This window comes from Lemur catta, chromosome 14, assembly GCF_020740605.2.
Source record: "Lemur catta isolate mLemCat1 chromosome 14, mLemCat1.pri, whole genome shotgun sequence".
NCBI lineage: Eukaryota > Metazoa > Chordata > Mammalia > Primates > Lemuridae > Lemur > Lemur catta.
Window position 1 is genome coordinate 63,048,081 of NC_059141.1, and position 13,654 is coordinate 63,061,734.

Genomic DNA, 13,654 nt, shown 5'->3' on the forward strand with positions numbered 1-13,654 from the left:
ATGTTGCCCAGGCTGGACTCCCAAGTCCTGGGCTCAAGTGACCCCTCCGTCTCTGCCTGGGACTACAGGCAGGCACCACTGCACCCTGCCAAAAAGCTGTTTTTTAAAAGATATACGTTCAGGTAAATATCTTTTACTTCACCTAAATGTCCACTTTTAGTAGTGAAATCCCAGAAGAAAATGTGATTTATAGGAGTATGTTTAACGAAAAAGCTATTCATTTAAGTTTAGGCACTTATCCTTGACAGAAGGTAAGTCAACTAAATAAAGTTGCATGATAAAACCCCCATCAAGTATCTCATACTTAGGCAAACACCCCAAATCATAGTCCGCAGCTTTATTGCAGTTTTCATTCAAAATACATTTTATACCATCTGTGACTCAGGAAATCCCTATCTTCCTATCATGCTAAAGAAACAAGAAATAGACAGTGATTAGACTTTTAGGTATTAGGGAATTTAGAGCCTCAGATATTCGATATGCAGCCCACCATGCTTAAGTTTGTTTTAATAAAACTGGTCCAAAGGATCACATTTTTCTAGGAACTGGTTTTTCAGTTCCAGGACCAGGTAAAGACAGGGCAGACGCCCCCGCCCGTGATCTATAAAATCGAGGGGTGACGGCTCAGGATTAGGACCGCTTCTTGGTGACACTGAGATGGTTGAGCTGGTCTGCAACAAATCTGTGCGGGGGGATCTCGGCAGTGGTGGCCGCTGTGACGGCCTCCAAGGCCTCTGGGCCCTGCACACCGCGGCGTGCCCGGCCTCCTGCCCGGCGGTCAGGTGGGGCACGCTCAGCCAGTAGGGGCTCTCCGCCTCCATCTCCAGGCCCGGAGCATGTTCTTCTTCACTCGCAACGACACGAAGCGCGGCCGCCGGTGCTTCCGGATCCATTGCCTCCCAGGAATGCGGTTACGGGAGGAGGGCAGTCCGGAACATGGTGCCAGCGCATTCTGCAGGAGTCCCCAAATTGACTTTTAAGTCACTGTGCAAGTTGTGGGAAGGCTGAACTGGAGGGAGACAAGGGTAGGTACAAGGATACTTGTAACAATCCAGGTGAGCGATCATGACGCAATAACGAATAGGAATGAAGCTAAGAAGAAGGGTTTACAGACTCTTAGAGGAAAGAAAAGGCTGGATTTGGTGAAAGGAGGATTTGGGGATTAGAGGTAGCTAGGGTGGGAGCAAGCAATCATGGATGTAATTTTGGTTCTATGGTCTGTGCTTTCATGGATGAGTGATCCCCCTAGTCAAAATAACAAAGATGTAAGCAAGAGTAGGTTTTGGGGAAGATACTGAGTTCAGTTTGGGAATGTTGAGGTTTAGGTGCCTACAGGATTATAGAGAAATCTAGTAGGTGCTTGTAAAGTCTGACAATCTGGGATTCAGGAGAAGGGTCTGGGCTGGAATTGTTGAATAAATCTTCAACCGGAGGCAGGCTACCATTCTGGAAAGTATATGAAGTGCTTTCATATACTATTTGATCTATCAGGATGTAGATCAAGAGGCATTTCCATTAAGCCTTCCCTACATCTACCCTTGGGCAAAGTAACTGATACCTGGTCTGTGCCCATGCATCCCACTCCATCATTTAATCACACTGAGTTATAATCCATGATATGTCGATTGTGGGCTTTTCAAAGGTAGGACTCTGCCTGATTCATCTTTATTTCTCAGAATCTAACACCATGTGTACTGTGAAAAGAAGGTGCCTAATGAATCAGACTCAACTGAACCTTAATAACAGCAAGACTTGTTAGATTGAATGGCACCTGATCGAGGAGTTTCTGAAGGTGAACCCTGCACAGGATGCAATGGGACTGTTGTTTCAAATGAAGTCTCTCCTGCAAAAAGAAGGCCAAGTTGAGGCAAAGAAGAGGTTAAGTTAGAACTTAACAGATTGGCCAGGCGTGGTGGCTCACGCCTGTAATCCTAACACTCCAGAAGGCCGAGGTGGGAGGATCTCTTGAGATCAGGAATTCAAGACCAGCCTGAGCAAGAGCAAGACCCTGCCTCTACTAAAAATAGAAGAAAATTAGCCTGGCATGGTGGTGTGCACCTGTAATCTCAGCTACTCGGGAGGCTGAGGCAGGAGGATCACTTGAGCCCAAGGCGTTTGAGATTGCTGTGAGCTAGGCTGAGGCCACAGCACTCAAGCCCAGGCAACAGAGTGAGACTCTGTCTCAAAAAAAAAAAAAAAGTATTAACAGATCCAGATGCTCTCATTTCTTTTCATTGTATCTTGCATCAGCAAAATCTCTGTGCTAAAGCTACTATTTTAAGTGACATTTTGCAACAAGTTATAAGTATTGTTAACTATATTTGTGCAAATGCAACACAGGCACCCTGAGTTTCAGAACATGCTAAAGTTGAATGATGAGGTATTCAGTGTGGGTTTGCCGTATCATTCTAAATGCGTTGGCTATGGCAGGGCCAGGTGTTAGCCAAAATTTTATCTCTTCAAGAACAGATAATTAAATTTTATGAAGAACAGAATTAGCAATGTGAATTATTGAAAGAAGATTCATATAGGAATGCAGCATTTCTGTGTGATATCATGGCAAATCAAAATGGCTTGAATATTTCCTTACAAGGTAAAACTAAGTCTATATATGCTATGTGGCAAAAAAAATCCATGCATTTAGAAAAACAAAAGCTATCTTTTTTCAAAACACTTCTTCTTTAAAAGGAAATTTTGGATGAACATTTACCCTAATTAGCAAAAGGCATTGATGAGCAGGATGATATATGCGAATCGTTTGAAGCATATGCAGCTGTTATAGACCTATTAATTGGAGAATATAATGAAAGTTTCACTGACTTTGACAATCATGATATCACACTGAAATTAGCATTTACGCCTCACCTAGTTGATATCACCAAAGCACCTAAAGAACTACAGGTGGAATTGACTGAGCTCTCAGTAGATGACATTTTAAAGTCATTGTTTGATGCTAAGAAAGATGCAATTGAAATATGGAAAAATGCAGAATACTCAGGCCTTCCACAACATGCCCCCAAAATACTTTCTTGCTTTTCGACCACTTATTGCTTTAAATCTACATTCTCTACCTAACCCAAATCAAGACACCCTTAAAGTCACAAATGACTGATACCCATCTAGAGGATCAACTGAAACTGCAGACCTCCATGCTGCAATCCAATATTCAAATGCTTCCCAACAGAAAGCAGACACAACAAAGTCATTAAAAGGTTACTTAACTTTAAAATTAACAAATAGTTTTTATGGTTTGAAACTAAGTACATAGTAGATTTTCACAAAATAATGTACATTTTTAAGTATGTCTAATTGAAGTTTCTTGAATGTGGCCTTATTTCATTACAGCTAGATTAACGCGGCTTCCAACATGAAAAGCTCTCCCACCCCTGAACGAGAGCATCAAGATGATCCAATGGGGGAAAGATTAGTCTGTTCAATAAATGGTGCTGGGAAGTCTGTACATCCGCATGCAAAGAATGTACAATATGTACATATACAAAAAATAAAATGGACCAATAATCTAAATGAAAGAACTAAAACTATAAAACTCTTGAAGAAAACATAGGAGTAATTTGTTATGTGCTTGCATTAGGCAATGGTTTCCAACCCCATAGCCCAACCTCAAAGGCACCAAACACCCACAATTAACAGGCCTTTTTCTGCCAAATTGGACATATACATTGAGTCTTGGTTTATGGTCAAAGGAGTTGGAATTTTTTGCTGATCAACCAAGGAGTTTGTCCCCTGGAAGCCTGCTCCACATCTGATATGTTTATACTACACCTGCTGGGACAGCCAGCCTGGAGTCCTATGAATGCTGGGCATAGGTGAGTCCCAGTCCCAACAGCTTTGACCTTAGCCATCACCAAGGGCTCAAATCCTTGGGGTCTTATTGCAAATTTTCTATGGAAAAAGTAGCCCAAAACATCTCTGAAATATGAATATGATGCTGTCTCTCCTTCCCTGATTTTTTGCAAAGAGATCTACTTGAATTTCTTGTTTCTTGCACTTCATGACCCTGGTTTCCATTTTTTGGCTTCTCAAATTCTGAATGTGTCATAGAAGGAGGTGAGGCCCTTTATAGAAATGTGACTTCTGTTCCATGGACCCCACACTGTCTCCAGGCCCAGGAGAATTTCAGAAAATTTTAGCAGCCTCCATTCATTGGGGTTTTGCTGTGTCCAGACCCCTTGATCACTGGGAAAGAGAAGGTCTGAGTTCAGTGTACTAGAGTAACACCCAGAGGCTCTGGCAGTTAGACAATTTGCCTGAATCACACTTCTTGTGAGAAGCAGGGTTGCCATGCCCCAGGTCTCTTGGCCTTGCAGGCTTCTGTTCTCTGTTGGGCCCATGAGTCACTGGCTGCCAAGGGGAGGAGGAATCTCACCGGGGATAGAGGGGTTCAATTATGCCACTCTGGCGTTGGCCCACCTGGGGCCCCTGCCTGGGATGCTGCTCCTCCAGCACCACCCTCCCTGGCCACCCCCTAAACCAGCTAGCTCATACCCACCCTTCAGCAAACACACCTTGCCTGGGGGACCACCCCCTTCATCCCAGGAAGACTTCCATAAACATACCCCTAGGAGAGTGTTTTTTTTCAAATCCAGTGAAACCTCAGATGTAACAGGTAAGAATTGTCCCAGATGCAAAACACTGGGTTTCCTGACCCAGATCCAGTGTTCTTGGCTCTAAGCACCCAGTGGCCCCAGGCTATTCCTTCTGGAAGTGTGATCTGGAGTGGGTGAGGACAGAGCTGGGCCAGCTGGCAGAGGCCGAGGGAGACATCCTTGCCCCCGGCAGGCAGCCACAGCCCAGAGTTGCCCAGGGAGCTGTGGTGCCGTCCTGTGCACAGCACTGTGGGATGCTCTCCAAGAGCATGACAGCATCCGCCGCTGGCGCCCTGGGCTGATGAAGGGCCTGCTCCAGGCCTTTGGGCATCTGGACTCCCCACCCTCCTGGGAGCCCTGTGGGGCAGGAGGACTGACGCACCTTCACTGTCGAGACATTCGCAGGAGCTCAGCCACTGCCCATGTGCATGTGCACTTACAGGCAAGCCTGTGCCAAGCCATGAGTGTGGCTGTCTAGGGACGGTGAGTTTGGAGGGTGGGTCTCCTCCAGGAGGGTCTGGCCAAAGTCTAGCTGTGAGGGTGACCTGAGATGGGTCCCCTTGGAAGGACTCACAGTGGGGAGGGCACTGGGCAGAGCCCAGAGAGAAATGCCAACCCCCGAGACCGAGACAGGCTCCAGGGCGTGGTGCAGCGACAACGCCAGACACAGCTGCCCTCTGCGGTGCACAGTGCACAGCCACCAGTGAGGCGGGGAGAGGGCTGGCCCCTCTGTGGCCTTCTGCCCGTCTGCACTCACACCCTCTCCTCAGGCCCCGTCTGACCAGCTCCTACAGCCAGAGAGCTTCTCTTTGAAGCTCCTTCCTCTCCCAGCTGCAGGGACAGCCAGTGCCCCTCACTGTTCCTTCTGGTCACTCTTATTTGGCCACCCTTACTGTTTCCCTGGGCTCCTTCCTGAGCAGCCCTTCTTCCCCCTCCACATTGGTGGTTCTGGACTCTGGGTGCCTGTTGGGATCACCTGGGCACATTTTAAATCCTTACAGCCCAGAACTCAGAGCCCTGAGACCGCCACCTGCTCCTGCAGGGACCCCTTTGGCTCAGCCGACCACCCAGCATCACCTATCATGCCCCGGTTTGCCAAGGGCCTGTGGCGTCATGAGTCCCCACATCCACCCTGGAACCCCTCACCCACCCACTTGTGCCCACTCTGCCTTGAGCCTATTTCCACCTCCTGGGTGGCTCCAGGACAGCTGTCGAGCCTGACCATGGGCCTCTGCCCCATCCATTCCCCTGGACTACCCAGCTGACCATGGCCACGTGATGTCACCAACCAAAGGCTGGAAGAGGGTGCTGAAGCCCACTGCACCCCTAGCCCTGCTGAATGGCACCAGCCTTGGAGCCAGACATAACTTGGCAACTGTCTAAGCACTGTGTGCTGGGTCCGCACCCTCCTTCCCACTTAGGAGGGTCCTGGAGGTCACAGGAGACAAGGAGGACGGTGGAAGCTGGCATGTGCCTGGAGTGCCAGGGACCTAGCCGGGCTGCCTTCCTGTGGGGTCCCAAGATCTCCAGCCACAGGGCGCACTCCTGACTGACGGAGTGACGGGCAGCGCCACGTTCCCGACCCTGAGCTGAGTGGGGGGCGCCGGCTGTGTCCACCCTGGCCCCACTGCGGAGCGCAGACTGTCAACACAGACCTGGGGGCTGGAGGTGAGCACCGAGAGAGGAGTGCGGGATGCTGTTTGGGGGACCAGGAGGTGGGGGCGAATTGGGTCTCTGCAGGAACCCCGTCCCCTGGGCCCCGAACAATCACAGGAACCACAGGAGCTTGTGAGGGGACTGGGGGTGGGGTGGCAGAAAGGTGAAGGGGAGGTAGGGAGGACTTGGTGTGGAGCACGCGTGCTCGGGGTGGGGTGTGGGCACGTGGCTGGGGCCCGTGTGCGCAGGATGGAGCGCGTGTACCTGAAGGCGGAGGGTCTTCTGCCCACGGGGGCCTTTCCGCAGGCCGCCACCAGGGGGCGCGGCGGGAGCAGGGCTCCAGGCCCGCCTGGCGCCACCGAGCGGCACTGACGCGGCACTGCGCCCCGGTTGCCGGCCGAGGCCGGTCCAGGTCACCTGTGGTCACTTGGTCAGGCAGGGCGGAGGCCAGCCTCGCCCAAGACCTGCAGGGGGCCCTCCGGAGCTGGCGTACGTCCTCAGAAACGGCCTGGGAATGGGGCCGTCCGGGGAACAAAGCCCAGGAAGAGGAGCGGGTGCTGAAAGCAACATGGGCCCAGGTGTCCCCGCGGCAGCAAGTCCCGGGTTAGATTGGCACAGGGAGACGTGAGGACACGGCAGGGTCTGGCATCGGGATGGGTCACCTGGCCCCCGGTTGGGAGGGCGATGGCCTGTGTCCCACTCAGGACGTGGCATGGGTGGGGGGCGGGTGGGGAAGCGATCCGCGAGGAGCAGGGACAGCAGAGGCGGGTGGCTGTGGGCGAGGCCGCGGTTCCCCGCGCTCTCCTGGTCACCTGCGGCGCGGCACGGCGGGAGCAGGATTCCGAGCTCCGGCAGGAAGACTGGCTTTCGGAGCTGTGGCCTGAGGAGGAGCTGACTGGCCCCCACGGAGCCCAGCACAGTGTGAACTAAAATAAATATTAAGCCTTCCACCCCCGCCCCCCGCCCATCAACTGGCAGACTGAATGGACCCCTTCCTAGCCAAGGGGATACCCTAAAACTGAGTTGCTGGCCTAGAGGAGGAGGTCAGACCTGTCATCATGCCCCTCTCTGTTCTTGGAGATGTCCTTTCTAAGTCCTTGAAAGGGAAAGGCCATACAAGACAAACCTGCAGGTCCTCAATTTACACAATAAATATATGGCTGGTAGCTTGTCTCCAATCAACAGACTTTCTTATTTTAATTTAAAACATTCCAAGCCTTTATACAAAGTTTAATTTTTTTTAACCAATTACAGATCAAAGAGTCTTTAAGCTCGCCTATAACTTGTAAGCCCCCGCTTTGAGATGGCCCACCTTTTTCGGGCCAAACCAATTGTATGCCTTCCATGTATTGATTTATGACTTTACCTGTAATCCCTGTCTCCCTGAAATGTATGAAACCAAACTATGACCCAACTATAGCAAGTTCACTTGTTCAAGGCTTCTTGGGCATGGCTCTGGGTCCGGGTCCTCAAATTTGGTTCAGAATAAACTCTTCAGTTACTTTACAGAGTTCAGCTTCTTTTCTGTTGACAGTAGCCAGCCAAGGCTGAGTATCAGGCACCCCAGGGATTCGGGCCTGAGGGACTCGGAGGGGAGTCCAGCCCCACAGCTATGGCAGAGACAGTGCAGGCCTTACTCACCAAGCCGTGGCCCCAGAACCCCATCAGAGGATAGCCCCAGGCCCAGGAACAAAGGTAGTCGTGGGCCACAAGGGCGTCAGACAGGGCCCACTTTGGCCAAGTACACAAGGTATTTATAGTTTTGCAAGCATCACAATATTCCATGCTTTGGTACCAGCTACCATCTCTGCTTGGAAAGTCCTGCACAGTCCAAAACAACAACAACATACATGGCTCTTTCCTACTCATCTTTCTATGTTTAATTCATTTATAATCCCCTCTATACACTCGTGAGCACACACACACACACAAACACACACATACAAACACACATATCGGTTTGATTTAGATCCCTCTTCTCTAGGTTTCTGTAGCATCATACTCATGATCTTTTATAGAGCTTACCCCACTGTCTTAAATTTCGTTTTTTTGTCTAACTTTGCTAATAGGTTGTGACTAATTGCAAATCATGAAACCATGCTTTCTTCAATGCTGTATTTTCCTGTGCCTAGAGTCCTAGAACAAAATAGATGCTCGCTAAATATTGAGTGACTCTAGTGGACAATGAATGATTAAGCCATGAAAATCAAAGTTGAAGATATTTGCTATTGTGGCCATTTAATTTGAAGAATTCATTATGTAAAACTCAAACACCATTAATAGAAACATACCCATCTCTTTTGAATAAAATAGCTTTGTTTTTTTTTTGTTTTTTGGTTTTTTTATTTCAGCTCATCATGGGGGTACATAAGTTCAGGTCATATACATTGTCCAATGATTTCACAATGTGTTTGTTTTAATTCTCAGTGAGACAGCTTTGAGAATTTGTCTTTGAGATGACACTAACCATTTGGTCTGAAATGGGCTACAGAATGTCTTTGGGGTTTTAAGATTTATCAAGGCTCTTCTGTAGAGCCAGGTGTATTTAGAGGATTTGTGTTTCTCTGGCTTAATGCCATTTTTAATCTCTGACCTGTGGTTAGCCAAATCCAAGATAACATTAAACACTAAATAAGAAAAGGAAAGGTCTAGAATTCCATTTTATTTATGCCTTTCTTTTTGTGTATTTCTGGTTTATCCTCTTGATGCTTCACCATATAGAGCAATGCTTGTATCTGTGGTCTTTGAAGGACACTTCTGAACCTACCAGTTCATTATTGTCTCTACAAGCCTGATACACACACATCCATCCTCCTATGGCTGATTTGTTCTCCTCATTCTAACAGAAAAGAAAATGAGGCTGCCTCAGCAACACTTCATGCTTCACATGAGACAGAAAGGATAATGATGAGTTCTTATGTGAGTGATGGAATCAGAGTGTTTTTCTTTCATTTGACTATGCTGACAAACAATTGTCACTTTACCTATGTTCTCACCTGCTTTTTGAAAGGGAATATTAAGGAGTTAAATAAAGACAGACATTGCAATATCCTAAGGTGAATTTCTGATTTAGTAGCATAAGGAGAGGAAGCATGCCTGTAGTAGGAAAAACGCGTAGATTTCAGATCCAGACAGACATACATTCAAGACCTTGCTATAGAACATACTAACTGTGAACTGCAAGGAATGATTTAATTATTCAAAGATCAAATTATTCAACTATAGGAAGGGGTATGTTGAGATTTAGCTCACGAAAATAGTTGTTCAAATGAAACAATTTAAAACTTCAGAGATGACAGGAGGAACAGAAAGAAATGTCCATTTGCTGAGAGGTTACTATGTGTTCAATTTCCTAAATGAAGTATTATACTAGACTATATCTTTTTTATGTTTTATTTCTGTAAATTTTCACAACAGACCCTAAACCACAGTAAACCACAAATGATAGTTCCTTTTCTCGCAACAAAAATTTTCCCAAATGAGTATGGAGTATGAATTGCTAACTTTATAACGTTCATTATTTCTAAATTTTGTTATCTCACTTTCTGGATGCCTTTAGTATAGACTTAGCAGGCAAACCAACTTTAGTTCAAAGCCAGGCTCTGGTATGAATAGCTATGTGGCCTTGGATAAATCTCTTACCTTACTAAAATAGTCTATAGCCTGGGTTCATTTTGCAGCTCCACTGCCTAATAGGAGAGCTAGTACTTGAAATGCAAATACAATAAAACTTGGTAAAACCACACCTTGAGCTCACATGCAGGGAGATTGAATGAAGTTCTCTTTCAATCCCTGCCCAGAACAAAGATAGCCTGTAATTCTTCTGAGATAGCTGGGAAAGGAATAGTGAGTGAATCCCAATATCCCCAAATAGGGCCAATAAGATGAACATTAACTCATTAAAAAATTTGTAAAACGTTCCTTTTGTTGTGCACTTTTTAGTTTAGTATAGTCTCATTTATCTATTTTTGTTTTTTGTTGTCTGTGTTTTGGAGATCTTAGCCATAAAATCAGTGCCTAGATCAATGTCCTAGAGTGTTTCCTTTATATTTCATGCTAGGAGTTTTATAGTTTCTGGTCTTACATCTAAGTCTTTAATCTATTTTGAGTTGACTTTTGTATATGGTGAGAGACAGGGATCTAGTTTCATTCTTCTGCATATGGATATCCAGTTTTCCCAGAATCATATATTGAAGAGGGTCTCCTTTCCCCAAGGTATGATCTTGGTGCCTTTGTCGAGAATCAGTTGGCTATAAATATGTGGATTTAATTCTGTGTTCTTTATTCTGTTCCATTGGTCTACATGTTTGTTTTTATACCACTATCATGATGCTCTGGTTACAAAGTTACAGCCTTGTAATATATTTTGAAGTCAGGTAGTATGATGCCTACAGGTTTGTTCTTTTTGCTCAGTATATCAAAGGAGTACCTGCACCCCCATGTCTATTGCAGCACTATTCACAACAGCAAAGATATGGAATCAACCTAGGTGTCCATCAATGGATGAGTGGATAAAGAAAATGTGGTATTTATATACAATGAAATATTATTTTGCCATAAAAATAATGTAATACTGCCATTTACAGCAACGTGGATGGAACTTGAGGTCATTAAGTGAAATACGCCGGGCACAGAAAGACAAATATTGCCTGTTCTAACTCATATATGGTAGCTAAAATAGTGGATCTCATAGAGGTAGAGTAGAGTGATAGATGCCAGAGGCTGGGAAGTGTATGTGGGTGGGGTGGGAGGGATCAAGGGAGGTGGATTAATGGGTACAAATATACAGTTAAATAGAAGGAATAGGTTCTAATGTTCAATAGCAGAGTAGGGTGACTATAGTATTGTATTGTATATTTGAAAGTAGCTAGAAGATAGGTCTTAAAATGTCTCCACCTCCTAGAAATGATAAATACTTGAAGTGATGGATATCCTAAATACCCTACCTTGATCATTACACAATTTATGCATGTAGCAAAATGTCAGTGTACCCCATGAATATGTAAAAATATTAGGTATAAAAAAAGTATTTTTAAAAAAGATTTCTGGAATGATTAAAAATTCTGTGATGTCCTACAGCTGGAACTATCAACTACCCACAGGTGGTGGCAAACTCCAGGCAGGTCCCATATAGATTTGGATTACACAGCTGGACTACTGCTCTCTCTCACCCTCACCACCATCCCAGACTTTAACCACACAGACTCAAACTGGTCAATCCATTAACCTGTTAATAACATGGCACCACATTTTATGCGACTGTTATGTTTTGGACTCTACTTGCTACAATGTGGCATGGTTGGTCTTGCTGTCATGTATGGGCACCTACCTCTAGGGGAGCTCTCAGGATTAAATTAGATAACCCACATAAAACACTTATCACTGTGACTGTCACTCAGCAAATGAAAATAAATTGTGACCGGTTCTTGTTAATTGAAATACAGATCCAAATGTAAAAAGAAGTCTTATGTTTCAGTGTTATTTTCTTACCTTTTCCAAATAAAACAATACAATGCTTTCTTCACACTGACATATTAACATAAAAAAATCTTTAAAAATTACATATATATGTATATATGGTCTATATCTGTATGTATCAATCTATCTGCTTGAAACAGAATTGTTTTAAAATATGTGTATCAGACTATAGAAATGTCAAGAAACAGTAAAATTTAGCTAGAATTGTCTGTACCTTTCTGGCACAAACATATTCAGAAGCACTGGGCACAGCCCTGAGACCGTAAGAAGACTCCACAATGGGAACGATCTTTGCATAAATTGAATTTAAAAGACCGATTTGAAAAATGAGGCTCTTCTGATAAAACAACAGCCATTGTCCTGGTTAAATAATCACATTTACATAGGAGTGAAGATTGGCTCTTTTGTGTGACATCAACATATTTTCAAGTGCCATTCAGACATCTAAGTTCTGTGTCCTCCCACTGGACAAAAATAAATAAAAGATATGTTTGGATTCCTTATCACTGAACTTTTACATTGTTCTCAGATTGACTGGAAAGACTAGGATCGTAACCATAGATGCTGTTTACCAGATCTTCGAATAATGAAATGAAAGAGCATCAATATATCTAATGAATCTGTGAGGGGACAGACATATAATGCCATATGCAACGGTAAAGATCAAAATGAAAAATTATGTATGTGTAAACATGCTACACACACACACAACATATACACATCAGCACCTGCATTCCTTTCACCACTGTTATCTTGACATTCATTTGCTAAGCTTTGTCCATTGTCAATGAAAAGGATTTGCATATGAATAAAACTATAAAAATTATATGTAAGTCATAATGTATCAATGAACTACTTCCAGAATAGTTTACTTAGGAATTTCCTTTCCCTGTCCAGAATGAAATATAGATGAAGTAAGGTATGCTCTAATTAAAACTGAGATGACAATTAGTATACATAGAATAATTCAATCTGTTTGGAGTATTATCATTTGTTGGATAACAAATGTCCATGATCCTTAGAATTTCCAAATATTATTAATAGTAAAGAATGGACAAATGAAGGAATAAGAGTGATTTGTCTGAAAAAGCATAGTTTTTGGGTTAATGCCTTGTGGACTTGGATGAGTTAGTTATTTACTTTGGGCTTCTGTTTTTAACTACAACATAAGAATAATGGTAACCTCTATTATTGCAGGACTGTTGGAGGATTTGAGGTAATGCCAATGATGTTGTCCATGTAAAAGGAAGCCCTAGCTCTATTAATTGTGAGACAATTGAGATAATGTATAAAAATAGCCTCGCAGGTTGCCTGACACACAATAAGTCTTCCATGCACATTAGGACTTCCAACTGCCACACTCTGACAGACACATTCACACACACAATTTTAAAGAACTATCTTCTTATAGTAATGATCCAAAGTAATTTTAGTTATATTTACTGAATAGAAAGGTTAATCTTATTCATTTATAATAATATTAAAATTATTTTTTTAAAAAATAGACATGATTTATAAAGATTCAGCTTTAAATAATCCTGCATTTGAAATGGACATATATGTGCATATACCCCATCTCCTCAATTCCATTCATCTTACTTCCCATCCATAGTCTGAATTCCACATCTGTCATTTCAACAAATTACTTTTGGTTGGAGTTCATTACTGGAGAGCTATTGTGAATCCTTTGGGGGTGGTGAGTCAGCCTGCTTTTTCATTTTACTGAGTTTTTATGCCGGTGCCTTCTCATCTGGGGCCACTTCTCTCAGCTCATAACAAACAGAAGATATGGTGCACCTTTCTCCTCTGCTGGGACCTCTGTTGCTCAGTGAAGATCGGGATGGATTCCTGGGTGGTGTGATTGGATCTTACTCCGGAATCTTGACCAGGCAGGAGAGGGGTGGATGCACTGT

At 44.4% G+C, this 13,654-nt stretch overlaps 1 pseudogene; it reads right to left on the bottom strand.

Annotated features, from left to right (window-relative positions):
• Positions 1 to 630: 630 nt before the first annotated feature.
• On the bottom strand, positions 631 to 938 carry LOC123650053 (annotated as a pseudogene).
• Between the last annotated feature and the right edge of the window lie 12,716 nt (positions 939 to 13,654).